General features: G+C 35.9%; 1 long non-coding RNA gene across 1 annotated transcript; it reads right to left on the reverse strand.

Moving 5' to 3' along the window:
* Nucleotides 1-495: 495 nt before the first annotated feature.
* On the reverse strand, nt 496-3426 carry LOC130559429 (uncharacterized). Its single transcript, XR_008963572.1, has 5 exons — nt 3085-3426; nt 2876-2925; nt 2407-2468; nt 2026-2150; nt 496-834 (listed from the first exon to the last, which is right to left on the reverse strand). It is a non-coding gene; the product is annotated as an uncharacterized LOC130559429 (long non-coding RNA).
* Between the last annotated feature and the right edge of the window lie 5379 nt (nt 3427-8805).

Genomic DNA, 8805 nt, shown 5'->3' on the forward strand with positions numbered 1-8805 from the left:
TAATAATATTAGAAAACATGAAAGTGACACCACAGTGACAATTTAACAACTTTTTTTATTCAACACAATGTGCTTTTTAAAAGGCACGAATCAAAGGAGCTCAGTCAAAACAAAGTGCTTGTCATAAATTAAAACAAAAGGAAATGACTCAAAAACAAAATCTGTTTTAAAGTACATTAAGTGTTAATAGTTCCATATTCTGATAGTGGTCATTGCTACAGAGGGTAGATTCAGTATTTTGGGTCTCCATCTCACATTATTCAATAAACATTATGATAAAAACTCACAAAGGATTCATGATAAAATTCAATAAGATTCTAAGTATAATCCATCCTCAACAGCAATGACAACTATTAGAATGTGGAGCCATTTAACACTTTTTGAATGTCTGAGGTAGAAGAGGCAAACAGCGTCACATCTTAAATCTGAGGTAAGAGGCAAATGATTACATTTGTAAAGAGGGGAAAAAAAACAAAAAACTTCCTCAATACTCAGCTCAACAAAAAATCCATTCTGAGTGATTCACTCATTGAACAAATCATTCTTCAGCGTCATTAGACGCCCTTTCAGTGGTTTGTTGTCCTCAAGACACATCACAACTTTTTGGATAAATGTGAATGTAAGTTCGAGATTCTTTGGGTACTGTAGGTCTAGTGCATAGACGTACCCAAGGAGCAGGAGAAATGAGTCGGCCAGATTTGTGGGACCACTCACAAGTATTTCATCCTCCACGACAATACAGATGCTCTCAGGGCTGAAGAGGGCCGCATCAGTAGTGTCATCAACTGTCAGCAGAGCCACCGGAGTGTCAGTGAGGTCTGGACCATCTGCTGACTATAAAACACAAATAATACAAGAATGAGTTCAGTACTTCAAGGATACAAATCATGCTAATGATGTCTAGACATTACAGTCACTTAGCACTTTGCACTTAGACTGCAACTAAGCTACATGTTTAAACTATTTTCTGTACATATGCTTATATCTTATGTTAGTTTCACACCCATCGGTTAGCATACTTTTTGATTAGTGGAATGCTTTATACTTACCTTTTCATTTATGTAATTTCTACATGTCAGTTTTCAGAATAACAAGTCATGTGAACTTCATAAACAGGTCATGGGGGGTATTCAAAAAGGAGGTTCAACAAACTCTGAGCCTAACCCTGAACTCTGATTTGACTTACCCTGTGAAGTGAAACTCTGAGTTTTCAGTTCCAGAACAGCTGATCTGAGTTAGGTAAGTCGACTCTGAGTATATGTTAACTCTGAGTTGAGCTTGTGCCTGACGACTAGTAAAAAGCCATCATCAATGGAGCTCCGATACTGTGATTCACCATGGCAACAGGGGAGAAAACAGGAAGCAGACATTTTCTGGCTGTGGCCGTAATAAAAATCACTGACAGAGTTTTAGGTGCAGTCGTCTTTTCATTTTGAATGTAACATCACTTTCTTTTATATTAGCCTTTGAGGAAGTGGTTGAATGTTGTTCAATGTTTTATTTTATTTTATTTTAGGCTATTTTATTTCAATTGGCTAAAAATGAAATATAAAAACAGTCTCACGATGGCTCCTCGCTCGCTTTGGTTTTTATTTCACATATTAAACCAAGTAAAAGTTTATTCAGTAGATATTTTAACTTGTAGTAGCTTTTACCACCAACAGATGCCGTTTAACACACATCTGTGTCCTAACATCCTGCTGAGTAGATGAACATGAAATGGTGCTCACCTCCACCACATCCGACAGAGGGTCCTGAACTGAAAACTCAAGAGTTTCAATTCACAGGGTAAGTCAACTCAGAGTTCAGGGTTAGGCTCAGAGTTTGTTGAACCTACTTTCTGGAATAGCCCTCTGGAATGGATAACTCAGAGTTTCCCTTATCTCAGGGTTCACTCTGAGTTTTCACATAACCTGCTTTCTGGAATACCCCCCTTGTTCTCCTAGAGTTCTTTGAGTGATGTCATATGTTTAAGATGACTGAATAGCTAGGCAAAGGGATTGATAGTGAGGCCAGTACACTTACATTACAGGTCCTGAAGAACTTGGAGGCATCTCCACGCAGGTACACAGGAAGTGCAATAATTGTCCCCAGGTATTTGATGTTGCAGAACACAACTTGCACTTCCACTCCATTGGGCCAACTTCAGCCTGCAATTTAAATATTTTCAATTAATGTTGAAACCATGTTTTGCACTTTTGGCTATTCAAAATGTGTTTTTTTTTAAAGTTAAAATGTGTGTAAAATTTTGAATGAGGGGGAAAATGATTATGCCAGCCAGTTGACAACACATCAGTAATTTGATTTAGTCTGTTCTGCTGCAAAAAATCTCAACATTGTGAATAATTCAGGGTGAAAATCGTTAGGTTTTTTTATTCAAATTAGTACACAATTTACAAAACTCACCTATTGGCACCTGTCTGATGGTGAAACGCTGACTCTCTGTAGCACTCTTTGTAGTCCGATATCTGTACACAACATGCGCACAAAGATGATTTGTTAATGTTCAAAAACATTTTTAAAATAATACATAATGATAAATGAAATTTAAAAAAGTGAATATACAGATAAAAAAGTTTCCAAATCTATCAAAAACATTCATTGTACACTAATTTTAGTTAGAATTAAAATGAAAATGTTAAAAGATGAGCAAGTTAGTTATTAACAAGCAAAGCATCAACGTTGTGTGCTTATAGATCTGCTATTTCTGTTGTTGACGTTTTTGTTTTTAACAAAGTATTAATAAAGGGTTCAAGAGATCAACTGTGGACCCCACAGTTGAGATAAAACATTTAAAGAAATAGCAAAAGAATGACTGTGGAAACACATAAAATAAAACCAATTGTTAATAACACTATTTCATAATACATCCTACCTGAACTGTTAAAATGATTTCGAGATGATCTCACAACCACACACATGAGCCTACGAAGAAATACAAACACAGGCCTGGTTAGCATCATGATAACACAAACACACTTGTTTAGCATTGTTCGTTTCACGCTAGCACACACATATACACAGCTCGACAACGTAAAATATTGACTGTGTAACGCGGACACTTATTGAAATAAGTATACTCACCGTACTCACGTGCATTACCGGCGAACAGCGAAAACAACAACCGGCAGAAACCGGGAAGCAGGGATAAAGTTATGTTTTTGGCCCCCGCCAGAGAGTTCAGACTCATGGACCTTCCTCCACTGTCCAAATGTAGTTCATCCAGGAAACCCGCTGATAACATTTCACCGTTGTAAGATTGTGAGACGTAACTTTTATTTGCACATTCAACAACTTCTAACGTTACAATTACTTGGATTTGTAAACTATTTACAACAAATATTCACTGTGCACATTGTACAAATGTATTCCCAGTTCCAAATTTAATACTATTTATCGAAATTAAAAAAAAAAAACCTTAGCGTTAACGTTACTTACCAAATCCAAAAGGTAATGATCATTCATTCATGTTCATATTGCTGTTATTGTGTATTAATAAGAAACTATAATAAATACATCCCCTTAAAACTGACCAAAAATACTGATGTTATTTACCTGTGATGGTAATCCAGATAATTGAGGAAAACTTGCTCAGCGTCTTGCACGGACAAATTCTGCAGCACAGCCAAACCAGTGTATGATGGCCTACTAAACACAAAATGTTCATTTAAATATACCTTTATACAAATACAGAATAGCAAGCCACTTTACTCAGATCTCTACATACAGTAAGTTCACCATCGTAGACATGATGTTTGCATACCGCACATTGGGCTTTAAAAGTGCAGAGCAGGAGAAGGCACAAATGCATAACATGGGTGGACACAGCTCTGTGAAACTCATTTGTGTTATGTTGTGTACTCTGCAGTACTCAGTACTCCTTCAGGCCACAAGGCTTTCTCAATAAAATGTATTATTCACAGATTTTATTCCCCTATGTGATGAGCTGCTTTAGTTGTGTATGCAGATACTTTTTAAATCATTATTAATTTCACTCAAAAAAGTAGTGGTGATCTATGTTTTAATGGATGATTCCAATTATTACCCCTTTTCTTTCACTTGTATAAGCCTATACACAAAATTGTGGCATTGTTTTATAACAAACTTAATGTTAATATCATAGCATTTCTTCAACATATGCCTTTGTTATTATCATATATGTTTGAAAGAAACTTCTTGAGAAATAAGAAAAACATTTAAATGTTGTGTATTTACTCTTTCACACTTTGATTATATCTCCTTTCTGATTTAAAATCCTTGTCATGAATGTACTGTATCTATTTCATCCTGGGTTAATCTGACAATGTCTGTTGAATTATTGCAGTTGCAGTATTCAACACAAGAGTGAGTGTCGTCATATATTACAGTATCTGTCACACTTAACTACATGCTTTTTTACTCAGCGGACGTGTGAAATTTTCACTTGAGGTGAACATTGTGGCAACAGAATGTGATGTTTGGTGTATTCTCAATAAATCAATAATGGAATGTGTGATCTATCGATAGTCTGTTTCCAAGATCCACGCAGGTGGTCTTGAGGAGAAGGAGACATTTTATGGTGGTATTTTAGAGGGGGTAGTGGAATTATACGGGGCATTTTAGGGGGGTATTTGGGAAAGTTATGCAAGGTGACGCTCTTTAATGGAGGTGAGAATTGGTGGGTTGGACTTTGACACTTGATCTGTGTTTACACTTCCTGTCAGAGAGTGAGAGTGAATACAAAGTGACAGAATGCCTCACCACTGTGACCAACCTTAAACCAAGAAGAGTCATGTATGTAAACAGCCTTAGCTTTTCTATAGAGACAGAAAGACATACAACAATGAAAATGAGACAGACTGTACCCTTATTGCATACATAACATAAGGTACAGCATGTCTCAACCTCATGCCTAACTACATCAAAATAATCTGGGACACTTTTTAAACCACCACATAAAATTTCAACCGAAATCTAACACATACTCTCACATACTTTGTGTTTATTGAAATCAAATAAAATATCTGCCTAAATATTAAAAACTTGAAATAAATGAAAATTAGAAATGTTGCCTTAGCAATAAACTTCAAAAGTTTAAGCCACTAAAATAAACTAAAAATAAATAAAAATTTATTAACTTAAACTTATATTACATAATTAACTTATATAACAATATCATATTTAAACAAATAAATAAAAATACATAACAAAATTGCTAAAATCTAAAGATATCAAAATAAAAGTTAATTCAAAATATTAATAAAACTACAATAATACTTAAATAACAACAAAACTATAACTCTGACACCCGAGGTGTAAACATACACAAATATTTTAGCTTACATAAAATTTATAATATAGAAATTAAGTTGCAGGGGTGTCGCTAGACCCCTTTTACAAATCTCCAGTTTAAGTTTTAACAATTTACTTTATTTTTGAGTGTAGCCTTTTCATTTACATTGATAATCCCATCAAAAACTGATCTACAGTATATGCAATGTACTTAATTCATGCTTGTAAAAGTGTCGCAAACTTCAACCGATAACACAAACTCGTGTGGCTACTCGTACCGTCATTTCGCGCAGAAATCCCTGTCCGCGCACGTCTGTTTCCTTGCAACAACTGCATCACGCAGCTGCGCACGCAGGTGAGCAGAGGTGAAGACATGCGACTGAGGTGGGCTTTGAAAACATGACTATAAACTATAAGTTTATAAAAGATATCGATTATCAAGACTTGATAAACAAACTATACAACCCCAGCCAGTCAGGTCTCAGACATTAGAGGAAAACGTCTCAGGAAAATTTGGGAATACCTTTGTATTTTAGATTAAATATGCTCTTTAAGTTTCTTGAAATTGTAAATTCTTGAAAAGATGTAATACGCCCTTTTCACATGATGTCACGCGTTCTTCCGTTCTGCCGTGAAGCAGTGTATCGTTACTTCCGCTAGCACTCCAGTTCATAAGGTGGCGGTAATGCACCTATAAGCTAGTAGAGAGTCAGACTCGTGACCAGAAGGTTGCCGGTTCGATTCCCAGGGCCGGCGGGTAACGACTGCGGTGCCACTGAGCAAGGCACCTTACCCCTACTTGCTCCCTGGTGCTGCAGTGATAGCTGCCCACTGCTCCGGGTGTACGTGTGTTCACCACTTGCTGTGCGTGTGTTCACTACTTTCTGGATGGGTTAAATGCAGAGGTCACATTTTGGGTATGGGTCACCATATCTGACTAATAGGTCACTTCACTTTATAAGCGCCGCTAGCGCCTCAGAATGGAGTTTACCAAGTCCCTTGCACATCTGCCACAAATACGTCTAGATGATGTACAACGTCTTGCAGACAAATTTTCGCTAAGGACAAGATCAAAGCTAGAGAAAGGATACAAATTCTTCGTTAAACAGTGTTTGATTATGAAGGTAAGTGTTTTGTTTTCTTTTTGTGTTAGCGAAAGGTGCTAGGATAAGTACTTGAATACGTGTTCTGTCAGTTTTGTTCCACTGTTGTTAAATTCCAGCGCGAAGGCAAAATGGAAGTTCTTCTTCTTCTTCTTGTTTGTTGCAAGACAGATGTTATGATACACTGCTTTGCGAAAAGGCGGAAGTTAAGTGACGTCATTGTGAAAAGGGCCTATTATTCATTGTGTAATGAAGAATGCAAATACGCAAGATAAAATTATCTCTGCTTTCATTAGTTCCATGCAATGTATGCCATTTATGCCTTAAACCATGCATGTAAATAATGTTCATGTTAAGTATGTTTAAGATACTTAAATATTTTTAGCAGGCTTTCAAGAAAAAGTAGGAAAGGTAATGGGGGCCTGTGCCCCAGTAGAGCTTTTTATGCCCGTTAAGTAGTTTTCATTATGCATTTGTGGAAAAATAGAATGTCAAACGTTTTCCTGTTCCTGTGCTATTTATCTTTATTATTTTGTCATTATTTTCTGTTTGTGTCATCCAGGTTTAGTCAGTGTCATGTACTAACAGTCTTTTTATGTTGGATACTATCATTTTGAAGTTAATTTCGAAAAAGGCTAATGAGTTAGGCCTACAGAGAAAATCATTGCCATAGTTGTCTTAAAACATTCTCATAGTCTGGGCTGGATGCTTTTAAACATTCAAACAGATAAAAAACGGATAAAATCAGAGTTGTTGTGCATTTGTTGTTGGGCCTGTATTTGTAGGCTACTACAAAGGCAGTAAACTGTTTTTACTAGTGTTCCTCATAAGAGGACAAGTTGAAAGACCTGTTACCATGGAGTTCATCCACACAAAGGTTGGAGTAAGTTTGTGTGCAACAGCTGATGCCGAATAGTTGACTGCATGTGTGCTCTTAGTGCTGGCCTTCACGCAACGCAAACTGAAAGATCCCACGCTTTTCTACTGCCCCCTAGTGGTTCAAATTATGAATTCATTACAGGATTGTGATTGTATATGTTGCAACGCTCTACTAAAGTAAAGGCTACCTAAGAAAAATAAATTAGAGGTATTAAAAAACTTCTGGATGTATCCTAATAAATTACATGATATAAAAGCATAGTATAAAAAAGTGCATTAGGCCATGTCAAATAGTAAATTAGGCCTATATCATAGGGGATTTATTTTTCATTTTACAAGCATAAAAATGTATATGTTTGTATATAAACAAATAATGAATATATACTCAGGGCTTTTGTTGCTTATATTTTAATATAATTTAATTGGAACTTTACTGGCAGTTCCTTTTACCTCATGGCCTGGTTTTTCCTTTTACCTCATGGCCTGGTTTTTGCTCTGATATGCATTTTCAGCTGTTAGACCTTTTATTGAAAGGTGTGTGCCTCTCCAGATCATACTCATTCAATTGAATTTGCCCCAGGTTAAAGTGATAGTTCACCCAAAAATGAAAATTCTGTCATCATTTACTCACCCTCTTGTCATTTCAAACCTTTTTGACTTTCTTTCTTCAACAGAAAACAAAAAAATATATTTTGAACAAAGTTAGTTACCGAACAGCACTGGACGCCATTCACTTCTATTGTATGGACACAAAACCAATGCAAGTGAATGGGGTCCAATAAACAACAGAAATATCTTCTCTTGTGTTCTGCGGAAGAAACAAAGTCAAACAGGTTTGAAATGACAAAAGAGTGATTAAATGATGAAGACAGAATTTTTAATTTTGGGTGAACTATCTCTTTAACTCCACTCAAAGTGTAGAAACATCAACAAGCAAAATTTGAATGTTTCTTTGCAAAATTGTCACAAATCAGTTTTTTGTTTTGTCATTATTATGGAATAAAAAATATTTTAGTAGTTTAACGTAAGGCAGCAACATAACAAGTTAATAAAATTAAGGGGTTTGAATACTTTCGCAAGCAACTGTAGGATATATATACTCTATTCTAACCTTATACCCCTAAACCTAACACTCACAGAAAATGTTCTGCATCCAAAATCACTCGTATGAGGAGGAAAGGCAACCACTGTAAAGCTTATTTAATTAAATATTACTTAAACATTTGTTTATTCTCTGAATTTGATGTCTTCTCAGTTGTTTGAAAAAAAACAATATCAACACCATCAGATTAAAGCAGACTGTCCTCCCCAAAAAACGACCCAGTTGGTCGTTTGTACAAGTCACCTTATTATGACCAACAGTTACATCCTCTTATGGTGCTAGAGGATGAGCGCCCTCTAGCACCAGCAGTTTAAGTACAGTCATTCCATTGCTTTAGCTTGTTCACTTTTTATGGATTTAATTCTTCGTATTTGTTATAGTATCAATAATTTCATCAATATTTATAGATTTAAAGATATTTTTGAACCCCTAACCCACCTCCCACTCTAA

This window comes from Triplophysa rosa, linkage group LG9 (genome assembly GCF_024868665.1).
Source record: "Triplophysa rosa linkage group LG9, Trosa_1v2, whole genome shotgun sequence".
NCBI lineage: Eukaryota > Metazoa > Chordata > Actinopteri > Cypriniformes > Nemacheilidae > Triplophysa > Triplophysa rosa.